The sequence below is a fragment of the Oryzias latipes genome, chromosome 1 (assembly GCF_002234675.1).
Source record: "Oryzias latipes chromosome 1, ASM223467v1".
Classification (NCBI taxonomy): Eukaryota; Metazoa; Chordata; class Actinopteri; order Beloniformes; family Adrianichthyidae; genus Oryzias; species Oryzias latipes.
This window is the reverse complement of record NC_019859.2, coordinates 12,204,337-12,224,329: the sequence shown is the minus strand read 5'-3', so window position 1 is coordinate 12,224,329 and position 19,993 is coordinate 12,204,337.

The window sequence follows — 19,993 nt, the reverse complement described above, 5'->3', positions numbered from 1 at the left end:
TCAATTTCACTTTTCCACTAACTTGAGCTGACATTTAATATTAGACTTATTGACTGCCTTTTTGCTTTGTGCTCACCGGCATACAAAGAGCCACAGATGCATCAAAACCCTTAAAAAGGTGGGCCTCTGTTTTCCCACCAGCTGTCATCTTCATACATTGTCGTTTTTTTATCCTTCCAGAGCTGCAGCATCAGTAGCTCAGCAAAGTCCTAATGACCAAAACACGGATGCGCAAAAAACACAACAGCAAAGATGCACAACCAAACAGATTGCTGCTTCTCTCTGCAGGGATACAGCCTGACAGATGTACTTTCCCCTTTACCCCCTCATCCTTCTCCCTTCCTCGTTCTGTCTCATCTTTCCCACGAATAGTCACAGTCATTTACATCCCCCCCTGTTAAGAGGCTCAGCAGGTACAGTAGCATCTGTACGCCCAACCTTACTCATGGATATTTCATGCTGCAGAGCTTCATTGGACCAGACCGCACAGTTGTGGGTTTGCAGCGCAAAGCTGCTCAGTTGGAGTCACACCCATGCTGTGCTGTTCCCCAAAGTATCATAAATCCACATTCTCCTTCCCTCCCTCGATTTTTGTTGACATAAATATATATTTAGATATATAGGATTTCACTATATATTAAAATGATGTCAAAGCACCTAGTACCGACCACAATCCCTCCCTCAGTTTTTCCAGATTGCTCACCATTTCCCCAAACAATGTCCTCTGGAGCGACAGAGAGAAAGCGAATCACACGTCTTCCGTCTGCCACTTCACATTAATAGGAGACATGATCTGTCTAACCAATATAGCTCAGGGGACTGGTGCAGAGTTCGAAGGACTTTTATTAAATATAGCCAAGCTACCATATAGCTTTATGACTGCACTCAAAATAGAGCTTTTACTGGCTACTGCAGTGCTCTCAGTGGAAATGGGATATTATGAAAGAATGCACACAGCAAAGTATACTAGCAACATTTAAATAGTGTTGTACAAGCATAAGCTCAGGTGGAAAAGGATACAGCCAATTTGGAGGAGCTCCAGGGATGTTTGGGTGACAAGAGGATGGATAATGTTCTCATAAACATATACACAAATGTATATATTGAGTAGATATTAAAGCTAAACCATTATTCTTTTAGTCGATGAATACTACATAAGTCGATGAGTCACCAGTTAAACACCCATTCCAATAAATATTGTGTTTTTGTTCATGTGAGTTTTTCTCTCATGATGGAGGACATTTATTAAGAAAATTAAGATTAAAATTGCATTTCTAAGTATTTGTTTATTTAAATTGTGGTAATTCAGTAGCTGATGAAAAAAAATCTGTTTGAAAAAGCTTGTAGTTGTTTCGTAGAAACTACAATCGGCGGGCCACAAGCTCCCAGCTCCGCTCCCTTCAGAAGCATCACACTTGCACACCCATAGATTATTTAAAAGATTTTTTTTCCTTGTCTAAGCTGGCGTTGCTCTCCATTTTTGTTGCACTGCTAATGTTAGTTTGGGTTTGTGAGGGGTTGTAAGCTAGTGGGAGAGAGAGTAAACAATAGAATGATGAGAAGTGTGGGAAGGCCTACAGTTCTGCCCACAACTCAGAGGCGAATTTCCGATAACCTAGAATATGACACAGGTTTTTCAAATTTTGCCTAAAAGCTTCATAATCATAATTAAAAGATCATAATTAAATGCTTTTAGAATAGATCAAAAGATGAGTGGATTGGGTCTTTAATCAATGTCTTGAGTGGTATATTCATTAAAATAAGATTAATATCAGAAACAATATCAAACTGGTCCCTTTAAAAGAGTAAAGAAGATAAAGTCATCCGTACATTATTATGCATGCAGAAGAACTCCTCAGACAAAATAAATAAATGTGACAACAACTCCATCCCCTGCGAAAAATAAACCAAAGACATAAAATAAGTCAAGCTACCTCATGTAAGAGCACACCGGCACTCTCAGTCGTGTCAAAGAAGGCCTACTCCAAACAGAAATAAGCTAATATTTATGAAGAGGCCATAGAGCTGATAGACACAATAGAACCTGTCTCTATAAGCATAAATATAAAGTTCATAAATCTGCCCCGCTCCAGCTGCATTGGCAAGAGCATCGCTCTGTTGTGTTGTGTGGGCTGGAAATGAGTGTCTCATTTTCCAGCTAACTGTCAACAACAGTCAGGTTCACTCATGCAGTGATCTAGCTCTTCAATGCACATATATGGATAAAAAGTATACTATCTTGTGTATAGGAAACCTATTTACATATGCATTTTGATTAAGACGGGCATACTCAAGTGATTGTATGCAAGGGTCAGCAAAGTTAGAGCTGCTTTCTCCAACCTTAAGAAAAGCCTACCAAAGCAAGCTGGGTAGAAATCATAGCCTCGCTCAAGGGCTGGATGACAATAACGTCAGTCTGTGTGTAGGAGGGGAATATTTGTAAGTGTCTATGTAAAAGTGAGGAGGCGGAGGGGGTTACACTGGGCCATTTGTCATAGCTGTAGGCTAATGGCTCAGTCACAATTGTATCAAAAATCTCACACATCATCTGTGACCTTTTGGTGACACATCAAACATGGCTGAAAATAAATACACGGACTCATTCAAATCATGGATAATTCATTCTGGCTTCGTATTATTAAGATCAGAGAGTTGGGACAGTGATCTGACCTCTTGGCTTTGAAGCTGATTAATGATAGAATAGCACCTCATTACGCACAATGCAATCTGTCCCATTTTTTTTTCTGTACATATTTTGAGACCTTTTGGAGTTTAAAACAAAAGGGGGGGGGCACAGCTGCATTCCAAAAATGTAATGCATGAAAGCGAACGAAATTTAAAACCCCAAATAAGCATCACAGGAAAGTTGTCTTTGAGTAATGGACTCTATCCAGAATGCATAGCAATGTTGGCACCCTAAGCTGTTATTATGGCTCTGAGAGCAGGTTTTTACAAACACATTTGACAAATATTAGGTGAACTGCTAAATGTCAGAAGAGAAACATATGTGGTTTAATGGTGCAGTTTGTGCAACCACACTTTGGTGCTTCAAAAATGGGATTAAAGAAATAAAATAGCACGGTTGTATGGTCTCCGTAAAGGCTCATGACACAAAAATGCAATTTTCCAATGCCCATGCCCTTAAGACCCACTCTCTCAAAGCAAATCTCCTTCTTTGCTCTCATCTATTTCCTCCAATCTTCCAATTCCTCATTTCTCCATCATCCCTGCAGTCACCTCAACCCGTGTCTACACCTCTCTGCCCCTGTCTGCGCAGTGCCTCGAATTAGCAGTTAAACGCTGTACCTGTTCAGTCGATTACAATAACAGCTCACATCATCGAGTCTGAGCACATCAAAAAAAAAAAAAAAAAAAGGAAAAGAAACTCACACTCACACGCCTGCAAACACAAAGGCAAGGGGGAGAGCACACACACGGTTTGGATTTGATTAAATGTGTAAACACAGATCTAAAAGTTAAACGAAAGCGTCTGATGATGACAGATCGGAGGCAGAGAAAACACATGCATACCAAGGAGGAGACATATTGAAACATGGCGTTTTGGTAAACAATGATGTGCATCTGAAAGGGATAGAGTGTAGACGAGATGTCAGCACAGCGAGGACGATACGTCAGTCAAAGCTAACAACGGCTCTGAGCGCCGCATGGTATATGAGGGAGCCTATAAGAGCGCACGCCGATGTCTCTGAGCTGTCCCCTTAGGTAGAGATGCCAGTCAGCATCTAAGCAGAGGAGAGGAGCAAATGAAATATTGATCTCTGATAAGACATGAAGTACTGTGTCGGCAGCTTCTCTCAGCCTCTGTGTGTGTGTGTGTGCAATCACGGTATTCTCTGCCACACATGTCTAGATTACTAATGCTCATGAGTCATAAACGCAGTCAATGATGACCTAAGTAGACAGGACGCTGTAAGAGCCATGTTTTGGTCAATGTAACACCTGCTGGCTGATTCATGAGAAGGGTTTAGTAGTCATCTTGGTGCCAGAATAACATATTTGCATTTTTGGGGTTGAAAAATCTGAAACATTTTTGACTTTGTAAATATTATTTGGGAAAACACCAGGTTATACAGCAATATTTGTTTTAGTAAAAAAATAACCAGCATAGACAGACAGGAGTCTGTTGTCCTTGTGTAGAGTTATTAGGTGACTATAAAAATATCTTATAATGTCCTGATAGTACTTTATTTATCTTGTTTTTTGTCTACAGTCAAGTTTGTTTTATACTTACGGATTTTCGTGCCTGTATGCATTGTGTATGAGGTCATGCAGTGTATGTATGTACTACAACAAAAACATGCTTGATGATGATCTGCATTTTTTTTTTGATTTGAATTTGATTTGAAATGGTTTATTTCAAGCAATTAAGTAGAAATAATACACAAAAGCAATATAATCATCAGTCATGCATTCATACAGTAACTAATCAAATTTAGGATGATTAGACATATTAATAAATATTGCTTGAAAGGGAGTGGAAGGAAGCGAATTTATATAATCCCACCCCCTTATACTGTAACCATTTTATTACATGATTTATCAATATCCGGTTCCTAGCTTTTATCAGACAGAATTAAGAATCATAAGGTATCGATAAAGCACATGCCAAAGATGAATTACTTAAGTATTACGCCAAAAATAACTATTTCAGAAATCAACATGGCAAATGCAGATATATATGCAGATTATGTTACTTATAAAAGTCATTCATATGAATAAAACATAATACTATATCAGTAAAGTAGACACAACACTGTTTCAGGAATTTTCATAGCAAAATTTCATCAAGTATCAAAAGTTAAAAACATGTGCAAAATTATGCTACATTAGGAAAGATTTTTGAATCAATTTATAAATTTTTGGAGCAAGTGAAGTAATATCATTAAAAGTCAATCAATTTAACAATTTTCAATAAGTGATTAATCATTTGTTTTACTTTTTTTTATATATATATTTTTGTATTTTTATTTTTACTTATTTTTTTGTAATAAAGTAATGCTGTAAGGGAAAAATAAAAAGGGTCCATAATCTGTCGATTACCCAAGGTTGGTATTTCTTTTTCTGCTGAATGACAGCTGATCTTCTGGGTTCAAAACAGTTAATAGTTCTCTTCGATGTTATGTCTGCAGACATTAGATTCAGGTCCATATCCTTCTTCAGCTGGTATCAGCTGCGGTGAAAGTTGAGGTCAAGTTGTCTGCAGGTCAGAGCTCTGGTGTTATTCAGGTGACGTCAGACGATGGAGAAAGTGATGAATCCTCGTGTCATATTTCTTGAAATTATTTGGCTCTTTGGTTTATTACTCCATGTAGTTTCAGACGACCGTGATTAAACACTTCTCAAAGTCCTTCATGGTGTTCACAACCAGAACCTTGGCCCGGTCCGGTGGACTGATCGGTTTGACGTAAATCCTGCAGCCTTTAACCCAAGTGTTCTCAATCTTACACTTCCTGAGAAGCCGTGCATGTTTTGAGATTTCAGCATTCCTTCTGGTCAGATGGTCGTTCAGATAAGCAGCCGAACCTTTCAGGTGTTTCCTTTGGGTCATCAAAGCTAGCTTGTGTTTGTGATTCACAAACCTGATGAGGATCGCTGGTTTATCCGTCTCCTTCCTCCTGGGGAGCAGGTGGCAGGTCTCGATGGTATTGAGATCCAGGGAAATCCCTTTAGATGTGAGAAATGTTTCCATTTGGTGTACCAGAGACTTTCCACCGATCTCCGTATTAGCACTGCTAGCTACGCTGGCGCTAGGATTAGCAGTGCTTGCTCCTGCTGTTAGTTTCGCTCGAGGCTTGATTGGTACTCCAGTGAGAATGACATTATTCATCCTTACTTGCTGTTCCACATCGTCCAGTCTTTTCTCCAGAATCTCGACCCGGTTTTCCCGAAATCTTCGAAACTCTTCCATCATTTCCCAAAGTGGCGTTAGCTTAGCGGACACTTGTTCCATAAAACTTTTCAGCGTTTCTTGAATAATGTCAAGAGACTTTTTGAGGTCTTCGTATTCCTGGGTTTTCTTCGGGGGCATGGTCAGCTCATGGTTCGGGGGCATGGTCAGTTCTCTTTTTTGGAGAAAATCAACTTTTTAAGTAATTTGAAGATAGTTGTATTCGCAGAGAGGCACGCCACGCGTCCTGCTGTGTAACCCGGAACCGGAAAAAATGTCTATAAACACACAACAACAAAAAAAACACACAACAAACAAAATATAAATAACAACAAAACAAAAAGCATGTACATTTTAACCCAGGTAAAACTAAAATTAAGGTTTTTTTCCAGGGTAGATAAAGAATCTCAGTCATTGTCAATGTCCTATCTGATATCAACAGTAAAAAAAATTGTATATAGAAGTAAATCATAAAAAAAATGTTTTTTTACTTCTTTTTTTTGCCCTGTATGCTCTGAAGTAGACTCTGTGAAGGACCTCGTCCTGAACTGTTTCATGGGGGTTCTCAAAGGGTTTTAGTGCTGGACCTGACCCAATGGCCAGAGGTCTTTTTACCAGACTGCCTCATTTGGCTGCAATCACCTGATTTTTATCTGACTCTGCACGGCTGCAGTTAACTGACCAAATTCTACTCTGTGTAGCTGCTTAGACACTTATTTCCCATTTCTACTGTATTTCTGTTTTAAAACTTTACTCTAAAAAAAAGAAAGAAAAAGAAAAAGAAAGAAAACTTTACTCAGGCTCTCTTCCAGATCTCTTATTTCCATGCTTTCTAGTTTGTAAAAAACATCTGGGACTTGTTCTTTCGAGGTGTATTGTCAGGCTCTGGAACTGCAGCTTGTTGTTGTTTTGTGTGAAATTATTTTGTTTTTTATCTTTATTTTTTAAGTAAGATTTTGCGTTTGCATTTAGTAGTTTGCCTATGGTCACAGCAATATAAGGTTTGACCATCTCTGCAGCAGCTGTTTCTGTTAAATAATCTTCACATAAACTGCATGCTTTCTGTTTCTCTGAGCCCAGTTCTGGCAACTAGTCGTTTAAGTTTTTTCCAAACCAAAATGTTGAGGTTTGTTTAAAAGTACCAGTATTGTCACTTAGCTCTGTTTTTTTTCAACATTTTGCTATTCGTGAACCACATTTGTATTCTTACACAGACTTCCAGGTCTTTTTTATCTTTTTATTGTTGTTGCACATCAAGTGTAACTTTGCACAACACATTTCAAGGTAGATAGATACCAGCTGCTTTTCGAATTAGTGTTAATTTAGCTCCAAATGTGAGATCTCAATACCTGCCACTGTCACCACTTTTGATTAGCAAAGTGCATAAGCTTTGACCTCAAATTACACTGTTGTAGCTCACAATCAAGCTGTGAAGCAAACAAAAAATGAAAAACCCTGCTTTAAAATGATTGAAAAGAGTGTTTACAGCAAACTGGAAAATAAAAGCCTGCAGCTATAGTTGCTAATCTTGGGCAGAGTGATGCTTTACGCAGTACAAAACAAGTACAGAATTCTGAGGGTTATAATGTTGCCAAAGTCTAGGACAGACTGATGTGTTCATCCTATGGTATGTAGCCTCTCAGAAAACATACATTTAGCACCCATATGTGCAGAGATTTCTGACCCAATGAGTGAGCTGATTATCAAACTGCTGGTTCTTTTTGTGGAAAATGTCTTAGGTATCGGTATATTAAAAGGAACGTATTCATGGTTTTCACTGATTAAATTTGCACCGTGTCTGGTTCTAACCAGCAGATCTGAATTACTTTAGATAAGCTGTTTTTTTCCTGAATACAGTTGAAAACAGGACTCATTACTAACTTAAGTTGTAAGAGGTCCCGGGTTCAAATCCCGGACGAGCCCCCAATTCATGTTACACCCTGTTTAGGGGCTAGGGAAAAGATGTGAAGGTGATAAATACCCCAACAACTCAAAATCTTTTCAAAACCCAGGGTGAAAATGAGTTGGGATTTATTTACGGATTATTGAAGTATTTACACACAAAAACAACCAAACACAGACCAAAGCCTGTAGGATTCAAACTAAATAAAGCTCTGTTGCTGCCATCTTAGGAGAGGGGGTTCCGACAGATAATGTGCATTATTTCAATGCCGAGCTTGAGGTCTCGTCCAATGAGGTGCTCTGAACAGTTTAAATTTAAGTATCAATCTGCAAACAAAGAGACGAAAGAAACAGAAAGACAGGACCCCTACGAGCCAGCAGAAAACAAAAGAAGACAGAGACAGAAAAACTCTAAAATTACAATAAACCAAAAATGACGGACGGCCTCAGCTGTAACAAGCACCACTTTCAATTTTTAAAAGTGTATTAAAAAATGTGACATGAATTATGTTGCCTAAATACAAAATCTCTGATTCGTTTAGCTTTTACACTTCAATGAGACTGGCTGATGAAGACTGAAAATATAAGGTTATTTCGCAATCATGCCATTTAATTGAAGGGTCACACAAGTCCTTGAACTTCTTGGGCATGATGCTGACATACCTAGCCCACCTCCAAATTGGCTGTAAAGTGGGTTAAGGACAGCAAAGTGAAGGTATTTGTTTAGCTGTCACAAAACCATGACCCCAATCCTCCAGAAAATGTGTTTGCAGATCTGAAAAGCTGCTGAAAGCAGTGAAAAGCCATTAGTTTAGCAAAGCAGCTCTGGGCCCAACATCTATGCTCCTCTTTATTTATTGCAAAATTTGTCTTTAAAAAACAAATCAAAAAGAGTTCTAGCCCTTAGTGCTGAGTCCTCCATTAAATATATTCATATTTAGGGGACATAGTTCATATTTTAAAGCTGAATCAGTTCAGTTTATTAGCATTTTAATTGCAGAGTTTTCAGTATACATGGGAGCAGGATGTGAAAGAGCTGGAGTGTCGTTAAATGCATCACACTGTTATACGTATTTGCAGTATCAAAAGGAACCTTACATGGTTCGAACCAACAAAAACAGAATGGGTGGTACATCCTATTCAGCACCTTTTTTTATCGATTCTAACACTAAAGTTCAAGTTTTATTGGTTCTTTTATAATTGCTATGTGTTTGCTATACTGTATTCTGTAAGCAGAGTGACCAACAAATTTATTGGAGTGGGATGTATTGCAGCCTGTTTCTATGCATCCAATATTTTTTCGTGATAAAATTCTCATTCCATTCCAGAACTACTAATTGGTTTTTCTTTTCTATTTTAGTGACTAATTATTTATTGTTTTTTCTTTGTTGTTCATTTGGCATTTTGTCAGTTGCAAAGTCAATTAACTAATAATAGAAAGAAAGAACAAATCCAAGGTTTAAAAAAGAATTATGCGGATTCAATAGTTTTACAAACCATGGGGCAAAAGACTAAACCTCTCAAGGACACGTTGTGAATGCAATAAATGTATAAAACATTTGGAAATAAATCCTGTTACAATATAAATGTAACTTTTTTTTTTTAGTTTATGTTTCTAGTGCTCTTTTTGTTGGGCTTGTTGGGTGGCAACAATGCAGAAAAGGCCTGAATCCACAAAAGCCAACATGTCTGGGAGCAAAACGTCTTAATGTGTGCTGTGACCACAACTAAACTTTAGCCTTAAATGGCTGCATCACATTTAAAAAAATTTTATTTTTATTTTTGTTTTAAAACACACTGTTAAATTAACTCTCACATAAACCATGGGGATATCTCCAAAAAGAAAAAAAAAAAATCTATATTCTTGGCTCAAAAGCACAAAATAATCAAAGCCTTGACCTTTTAACTATTTTTCAATAGCCTCATTTTGACCTACTTAATTATCCTTGCAGATTTTCTAGATAAGTTAATTAAATTGGCTCTGACAAGAAAAAAAGGAGAAAAAGCCTATCGTATTTTTCGCACTAGAAGGCCCCCCGTCAATCTATTTTTAAAATGTCATAAAGCCTATGAGGCGCACCAAACTGTGAGCCACATTAAACATCTTATAGAGTTGTAGATAAGACAGTTAGTTATTCAGACTTTATTAACTGTGTTCACAGTAACTTTAAAGGTTGATTGTAACACCCTACACGTTAGCATATTTACAATACGCGTAATTCCCAAAGTTGTTTGCAACTCATAAAAAACAGTCTGACCCACCCCCCTTCTACTGAAAGCGGGCTCAGGAGAATCTGTCAATCAAATGTTCGAGGTGGGGACCAGTGGGCACCACATGCTTTTACTGAGGCATCTGATTGGTCAGTTTATAACTTGAATAACTTGGGATGAAGAAAAAAATCCTGACAAAAAAGTAGGATTATCAAGAGGATGTTAAAAAAAGATATCAGTGCAAGAATGGTTATTCTGACAAATAAAATACCTGAGTAAATAGCTCTTTATTTTTATCTATAGAAGTTTATGGCTGTGTCAGAATCCCTTACTACTCACTACATGGTGCGCTTTATAGTGCGTTTGCCATTTTGTAGGACTGTATGAATCTAGAATTCCATAATCGAGTGCCCTAGAAATTTCCGAGAAGTCGCTGCCAAAACCAAGTGTGTATCAATGCTCACTGGATTGGCAAACATTGACCACAATGCATTGCGTTTGAATGTAAAACAAACCTGTTTAAATGTATTTTTTAAATAAACCATCAACGGTTTTATCATCAAAACACAGTACCGTAATTTCCGGACTATAAGCCGCTACTTTTTTCCTGCGCTTACAGCCGTGCGGCTTATTCAGTGACGCGGCTAATTTATGGTTTTAATTGGAGGCCGCCATGTACGCATTTTCGGACACAGTGAATGGTTTGTATTCTCTATCTAACACCAAACACAAGTCATTTGTTTTTCAACAAACCTCTAAGCAGCCAAATGGCATGGACTTGACTTCAGGTCTTAGACACTTCAGTCATGGTTCAACAAAACGAAACACGCATGCCCGGCCGCATCCCAGAATCCTTTGGTGCCATTAGACCCAACGTGCACGTGATCGCCATTACAGTATGATGCAGCTTTCAAGTTAAAAGCAATCGTTAAAAAACAGCGTGAAAAAATCCACCATCACCATCGGGTTTGGAAAAGCCGGTCAGCTGCGTGACGGAGAGAATAGCGCATGGAGTGAATTTACCTCTGAGTCATAGTGACTCGGCTGGCTGCACGTAAATATGTGAGAATAATATCAGCCTTTATTTTGTCGGGACACGACTGGAAACACAAATTGACGTGGTCGTGTTAACGGTTTCTAAGGACTGAGCGGAGTTTTGCATTGAAACGCTCACAGCCTCCGTGTGAGCTGGAGACTGCGTGTCGTGTGAGCTGCGGGGCCGATGGCAGTCTGAAGGCTCCCACACGTAACAACGCATCCGCCCCTCATACACAAAACGTACAGTATTAAGTCAGATTGCTCTGCACAGACACGATTTGCTCCGTTCACCGGCGCAATGGGGACGAAGCGCTCCTCCTTGAAGCCCCCCTGGCCAGAGCTGTCGGAGTAGATAGGAAGGGGAGACAAGGAGCGCGCGGGAGCGCGGAACGCAGAGGCGTCGAGTCATTCTGCAGGCTGCAGCCAGGGCTTACTCGAGGCGTCCGTGGAGCAACAGTGTTTGTTGTGGAAGGAAACTTCTGACCCACGCGCCGCGAGGAGGCGCGCGTATCGCGCTGAGCCGCGCGCTTTTCAGTCGTCGCTGCTTTATTTTACTAGTGTGTTTTTTAACCAGCCCTGTTAGTACCATAACGCTGCCGCGACACAAGCGGAAGGAGAGCTTTACCCGTTCACCCCTCCATGCATTGCTGATACTTGCTCATTCTTAAACATGTACAACAGAATGGCGAGCCGGGCATTGGCCCCGCCTTTAGCCCCTAAGACTCATGGGAAATGGGGGATCGCGGATGTAAATTTCCTCATCATAACTGAGGGATGTAATGTTGATTATATGGTTACTGTTTGTAATTTTATGTTCGATACCTAGATTGTCAATAACTTAAAAATAAAAAAAAATAAAAATAAAATAAAAAATAACCATAACTGAGGAACTTGTGAACAGAATAGAGTTCCATGCTGTTTGGCAGATGTAGATAAACTCAAATACATGAGCCTGAGGCAAAGCTGACTCCACCCACTGTGTGCTAATGAATCATACTTACTCTGGGAGTCAGGAAGTGATTTGTCAGGATGACAATGTTGCCTAATACATGCGGCTTGTACTCTGACGCGGCTTGTGTATGTATAAAAGTAGTTAAACACGTGAAAATGGGTGGGTGCGGCTAGTAATCGGGTGCGCTTTGTAGTCCGGAATTTACGGTAGATTTAGAAATATTCATTGTAAAATGTTTGTATTTATTAGCTTTTTCTGTGAAATCAGTGACATCATATTCGCCATTTAGAAAAAATAGAAAAGTAGTGAGCATGGTGTCCGAATTGCTTTTAAAATCCAGGGCACTAGAAAGTCCCGCACTATATCGTTTTTTTAGTGATTAGGGAGTAGGGTGGTAATTCAGACATAGCCTATGGGATTTTGGCTTCTTTTTTTTTTTTTTTTTTTAACTTGTCCTGTCCAACAGCTGGGCAGTCAGATGAGAGCTGAGGGCCTCTTGGGTTGGACATATTTTACTTTAACAAGAGGGGTTATTAATCTTCAGACAAACCAAAGGTATGTCTGAATAAACCCCTTTTGTAATTGAGGCCAAACTTTATTAATTTCAAACATGTCTGAAAATCTTTGGTGTTGGACCGGACGGAAAAGGAAAGAGGGGAAGAAGAGAGAGGGACGTTAGAGAGAGGGGGGGTAGGGGGTGATAATAGGAGGGGAAGGGGGATAAGACCATGAAGCAGCATAAAGCAACAAGTTTACTGGTTGTTAATCATTATGGTAAGGTTTAAATGTAAAAAAAAAAAAAAAAAAAAAAAAAAGGGCGGAGCCTGTCCACACACACACTCAAATGTTATAAACACACCTGTTAGTTGCAAAAAATGTCCACCTGTCGACATGTACACAAAACAGATAGTGTTCACACGCATACTTATGCCTTAAAACCAACTAGTGTGAAATATTTCAGTCATTCAGTCTGTCATTCAGTCTGTTGAGCTAACACCTGTGCTCAGGTGAGTGTTTATGTTCTTCTAAAATGGATGGTGGAACGTGAAAAGAAGGAGGGAGAGTGCCCAGCCATCCCCACCCCAAGACCCCCACCGCAGAAGCAGCCGGAATCCCCCCAACGCCACACGGGAACCGGCAGGGAACAACCGCCGCCCGGGCGACCAAGCCCGCCACCCAGGCCGGGGCCAGCAGGGCCGCCGCAAGGCCCCCAGAGCCAGAGAGCAGGGAGGCACGGAGGGAAAGAGGGCGCCGCCCCAGCCCAACCAGGAGAGCAGCCCCCCCGCCGCGCCGGGAGAACCCAACGCAGGGCCCCACCGGAGAAGGACGCCCACAGCCCCAGACGAGCACCCCACCACCACCCAGGAGTTCCGGGCATCCCCCCGCCCCAACCCCAGGTACGAGCCAGGACCCCCCAAGGGAGACCCACTCCGCACTCCAGGCAGCCATCCGCCCAGCCGACGGTTGGTCCAGGGAGGAGCGAGGCAGGGGCCCGCCGCCCCCGCCCAGGAGGGGGGAACCCCGGGGAAAAAAGAGGGCCCACAAGGGGTGTTGTAAATATGGCCCGACCAGGCTCGGCCACAGTTGGAAATTTGGCGGGGCCCAGCACTCAGGAGCAAGGACCAGAACCCACCCCCCAGGGACACGAACACCCCCGGCAGCGAGGACGATACGTCAGTCAAAGCTAACACGGCTCTGAGCGCCGCATGGTATATGAGGGAGCCTATAAGAGCGCACGCCGATGTCTCTGAGCTGTCCCCTTAGGTAGAGATGCCAGTCAGCATCTAAGCAGAGGAGAGGAGCAAATGAAATATTGATCTCTGATAAGACATGAAGTACTGTGTCGGCAGCTTCTCTCAGCCTCTGTGTGTGTGTGTGTGCAATCACGGTATTCTCTGCCACACATGTCTAGATTACTAATGCTCATGAGTCATAAACGCAGTCAATGATGACCTAAGTAGACAGGACGCTGTAAGAGCCATGTTTTGGTCAATGTAACACCTGCTGGCTGATTCATGAGAAGGGTTTAGTAGTCATCTTGGTGCCAGAATAACATATTTGCATTTTTGGGGTTGAAAAATCTGAAACATTTTTGACTTTGTAAATATTATTTGGGAAAACACCAGGTTATACAGCAATATTTGTTTTAGTAAAAAAATAACCAGCATAGACAGACAGGAGTCTGTTGTCCTTGTGTAGAGTTATTAGGTGACTATAAAAATATCTTATAATGTCCTGATAGTACTTTATTTATCTTGTTTTTTGTCTACAGTCAAGTTTGTTTTATACTTACGGATTTTCGTGCCTGTATGCATTGTGTATGAGGTCATGCAGTGTATGTATGTACTACAACAAAAACATGCTTGATGATGATCTGCATTTTTTTTTTTATTTGAATTTCATTTGAAATGGTTTATTTCAAGCAATTAAGTAGAAATAATACACAAAAGCAATATAATCATCAGTCATGCATTCATACAGTAACTAATCAAATTTAGGATGATTAGACATATTAATAAATATTGCTTGAAAGGGAGTGGAAGGAAGCGAATTTATATAATCCCACCCCCTTATACTGTAACCATTTTATTACATGATTTATCAATATCCGGTTCCTAGCTTTTATCAGACAGAATTAAGAATCATAAGGTATCGATAAAGCACATGCCAAAGATGAATTACTTAAGTATTACGCCAAAAATAACTATTTCAGAAATCAACATGGCAAATGCAGATATATATGCAGATTATGTTACTTATAAAAGTCATTCATATGAATAAAACATAATACTATATCAGTAAAGTAGACACAACACTGTTTCAGGAATTTTCATAGCAAAATTTCATCAAGTATCAAAAGTTAAAAACATGTGCAAAATTATGCTACATTAGGAAAGATTTTTGAATCAATTTATAAATTTTTGGAGCAAGTGAAGTAATATCATTAAAAGTCAATCAATTTAACAATTTTCAATAAGTGATTAATCATTTGTTTTACTTTTTTTTATATATATATTTTTGTATTTTTATTTTTACTTATTTTTTTGTAATAAAGTAATGCTGTAAGGGAAAAATAAAAAGGGTCCATAATCTGTCGATTACCCAAGGTTGGTATTTCTTTTTCTGCTGAATGACAGCTGATCTTCTGGGTTCAAAACAGTTAATAGTTCTCTTCGATGTTATGTCTGCAGACATTAGATTCAGGTCCATATCCTTCTTCAGCTGGTATCAGCTGCGGTGAAAGTTGAGGTCAAGTTGTCTGCAGGTCAGAGCTCTGGTGTTATTCAGGTGACGTCAGACGATGGAGAAAGTGATGAATCCTCGTGTCATATTTCTTGAAATTATTTGGCTCTTTGGTTTATTACTCCATGTAGTTTCAGACGACCGTGATTAAACACTTCTCAAAGTCCTTCATGGTGTTCACAACCAGAACCTTGGCCCGGTCCGGTGGACTGATCGGTTTGACGTAAATCCTGCAGCCTTTAACCCAAGTGTTCTCAATCTTACACTTCCTGAGAAGCCGTGCATGTTTTGAGATTTCAGCATTCCTTCTGGTCAGATGGTCGTTCAGATAAGCAGCCGAACCTTTCAGGTGTTTCCTTTGGGTCATCAAAGCTAGCTTGTGTTTGTGATTCACAAACCTGATGAGGATCGCTGGTTTATCCGTCTCCTTCCTCCTGGGGAGCAGGTGGCAGGTCTCGATGGTATTGAGATCCAGGGAAATCCCTTTAGATGTGAGAAATGTTTCCATTTGGTGTACCAGAGACTTTCCACCGATCTCCGTATTAGCACTGCTAGCTACGCTGGCGCTAGGATTAGCAGTGCTTGCTCCTGCTGTTAGTTTCGCTCGAGGCTTGATTGGTACTCCAGTGAGAATGACATTATTCATCCTTACTTGCTGTTCCACATCGTCCAGTCTTTTCTCCAGAATCTCGACCCGGTTTTCCCGAAATCTTCGAAACTCTTCCATCATTTCCCAAAGTGGCGTTAGCTTAGCGGACACTTGTTCCATAAAACTTTTCAGCGTTTCTTGAATAATGTCAAGAGACTTTTTGAGGTCTTCGTATTCCTGGGTTTTCTTCGGGGGCATGGTCAGCTCATGGTTCGGGGGCATGGTCAGTTCTCTTTTTTGGAGAAAATCAACTTTTTAAGTAATTTGAAGATAGTTGTATTCGCAGAGAGGCACGCCACGCGTCCTGCTGTGTAACCCGGAACCGGAAAAAATGTCTATAAACACACAACAACAAAAAAAACACACAACAAACAAAATATAAATAACAACAAAACAAAAAGCATGTACATTTTAACCCAGGTAAAACTAAAATTAAGGTTTTTTTCCAGGGTAGATAAAGAATCTCAGTCATTGTCAATGTCCTATCTGATATCAACAGTAAAAAAAAAATTGTATATAGAAGTAAATCATAAAAAAAATGTTTTTTTACTTCTTTTTTTTGCCCTGTATGCTCTGAAGTAGACTCTGTGAAGGACCTCGTCCTGAACTGTTTCATGGGGGTTCTCAAAGGGTTTTAGTGCTGGACCTGACCCAATGGCCAGAGGTCTTTTTACCAGACTGCCTCATTTGGCTGCAATCACCTGATTTTTATCTGACTCTGCACGGCTGCAGTTAACTGACCAAATTCTACTCTGTGTAGCTGCTTAGACACTTATTTCCCATTTCTACTGTATTTCTGTTTTAAAACTTTACTCTAAAAAAAAGAAAGAAAAAGAAAAAGAAAGAAAACTTTACTCAGGCTCTCTTCCAGATCTCTTATTTCCATGCTTTCTAGTTTGTAAAAAACATCTGGGACTTGTTCTTTCGAGGTGTATTGTCAGGCTCTGGAACTGTAACTTGTTGTTGTTTTGTGTGAAATTATTTTGTTTTTTATCTTTATTTTTTAAGTAAGATTTTGCGTTTGCATTTAGTAGTTTGCCTATGGTCACAGCAATATAAGGTTTGACCATCTCTGCAGCAGCTGTTTCTGTTAAATAATCTTCACATAAACTGCATGCTTTCTGTTTCTCTGAGCCCAGTTCTGGCAACTAGTCGTTTAAGTTTTTTCCAAACCAAAATGTTGAGGTTTGTTTAAAAGGTAACGCTTTCTTTAAAAGTACCAGTATTGTCACTTAGCTCTGTTTTTTTTCAACATTTTGCTATTCGTGAACCACATTTGTATTCTTACACAGACTTCCAGGTCTTTTTTATCTTTTTATTGTTGTTGCACATCAAGTGTAACTTTGCACAACACATTTCAAGGTAGATAGATACCAGCTGCTTTTCGAATTAGTGTTAATTTAGCTCCAAATGTGAGATCTCAATACCTGCCACTGTCACCACTTTTGATTAGCAAAGTGCATAAGCTTTGACCTCAAATTACACTGTTGTAGCTCACAATCAAGCTGTGAAGCAAACGAAAAATGAAAAACCCTGCTTTAAAATGATTGAAAAGAGTGTTTACAGCAAACTGGAAAATAAAAGCCTGCAGCTATAGTTGCTAATCTTGGGCAGAGTGATGCTTTACGCAGTACAAAACAAGTACAGAATTCTGAGGGTTATAATGTTGCCAAAGTCTAGGACAGACTGATGTGTTCATCCTATGGTATGTAGCCTCTCAGAAAACATACATTTAGCACCCATATGTGCAGAGATTTCTGACCCAATGAGTGAGCTGATTATCAAACTGCTGGTTCTTTTTGTGGAAAATGTCTTAGGTATCGGTATATTAAAAGGAACGTATTCATGGTTTTCACTGATTAAATTTGCACCGTGTCTGGTTCTAACCAGCAGATCTGAATTACTTTAGATAAGCTGTTTTTTTCCTGAATACAGCTGAAAACAGGACTCATTACTAACTTAAGTTGTAAGAGGTCCCGGGTTCAAATCCCGGACGAGCCCCCAATTCATGTTACACCCTGTTTAGGGGCTAGGGAAAAGATGTGAAGGTGATAAATACCCCAACAACTCAAAATCTTTTCAAAACCCAGGGTGAAAATGAGTTGGGATTTATTTACGGATTATTGAAGTATTTACACACAAAAACAACCAAACACAGACCAAAGCCTGTAGGATTCAAACTAAATAAAGCTCTGTTGCTGCCATCTTAGGAGAGGGGGTTCCGACAGATAATGTGCATTATTTCAATGCCGAGCTTGAGGTCTCGTCCAATGAGGTGCTCTGAACAGTTTAAATTTAAGTATCAATCTGCAAACAAAGAGACGAAAGAAACAGAAAGACAGGACCCCTACGAGCCAGCAGAAAACAAAAGAAGACAGAGACAGAAAAACTCTAAAATTACAATAAACCAAAAATGACGGACGGCCTCAGCTGTAACAAGCACCACTTTCAATTTTTAAAAGTGTATTAAAAAATGTGACATGAATTATGTTGCCTAAATACAAAATCTCTGATTCGTTTAGCTTTTACACTTCAATGAGACTGGCTGATGAAGACTGAAAATATAAGGTTATTTCGCAATCATGCCATTTAATTGAAGGGTCACACAAGTCCTTGAACTTCTTGGGCATGATGCTGACATACCTAGCCCACCTCCAAATTGGCTGTAAAGTGGGTTAAGGACAGCAAAGTGAAGGTATTTGTTTAGCTGTCACAAAACCATGACCCCAATCCTCCAGAAAATGTGTTTGCAGATCTGAAAAGCTGCTGAAAGCAGTGAAAAGCCATTAGTTTAGCAAAGCAGCTCTGGGCCCAACATCTATGCTCCTCTTTATTTATTGCAAAATTTGTCTTTAAAAAACAAATCAAAAAGAGTTCTAGCCCTTAGTGCTGAGTCCTCCATTAAATATATTCATATTTAGGGGACATAGTTCATATTTTAAAGCTGAATCAGTTCAGTTTATTAGCATTTTAATTGCAGAGTTTTCAGTATACATGGGAGCAGGATGTGAAAGAGCTGGAGTGTCGTTAAATGCATCACACTGTTATACGTATTTGCAGTATCAAAAGGAACCTTACATGGTTCGAACCAACAAAAACAGAATGGGTGGTACATCCTATTCAGCACCTTTTTTTATCGATTCTAACACTAAAGTTCAAGTTTTATTGGTTCTTTTATAATTGCTATGTGTTTGCTATACTGTATTCTGTAAGCAGAGTGACCAACAAATTTATTGGAGTGGGATGTATTGCAGCCTGTTTCTATGCATCCAATATTTTTTCGTGATAAAATTCTCATTCCATTCCAGAACTACTAATTGGTTTTTCTTTTCTATTTTAGTGACTAATTATTTATTGTTTTTTCTTTGTTGTTCATTTGGCATTTTGTCAGTTGCAAAGTCAATTAACTAATAATAGAAAGAAAGAACAAATCCAAGGTTTAAAAAAGAATTATGCGGATTCAATAGTTTTACAAACCATGGGGCAAAAGACTAAACCTCTCAAGGACACGTTGTGAATGCAATAAATGTATAAAACATTTGGAAATAAATCCTGTTACAATATAAATGTAACTTTTTTTTTTTAGTTTATGTTTCTAGTGCTCTTTTTGTTGGGCTTGTTGGGTGGCAACAATGCAGAAAAGGCCTGAATCCACAAAAGCCAACATGTCTGGGAGCAAAACGTCTTAATGTGTGCTGTGACCACAACTAAACTTTAGCCTTAAATGGCTGCATCACATTTAAAAAAATTTTATTTTTATTTTTGTTTTAAAACACACTGTTAAATTAACTCTCACATAAACCATGGGGATATCTCCAAAAAGAAAAAAAAAAAATCTATATTCTTGGCTCAAAAGCACAAAATAATCAAAGCCTTGACCTTTTAACTATTTTTCAATAGCCTCATTTTGACCTACTTAATTATCCTTGCAGATTTTCTAGATAAGTTAATTAAATTGGCTCTGACAAGAAAAAAAGGAGAAAAAGCCTATCGTATTTTTCGCACTAGAAGGCCCCCCGTCAATCTATTTTTAAAATGTCATAAAGCCTATGAGGCGCACCAAACTGTGAGCCACATTAAACATCTTATA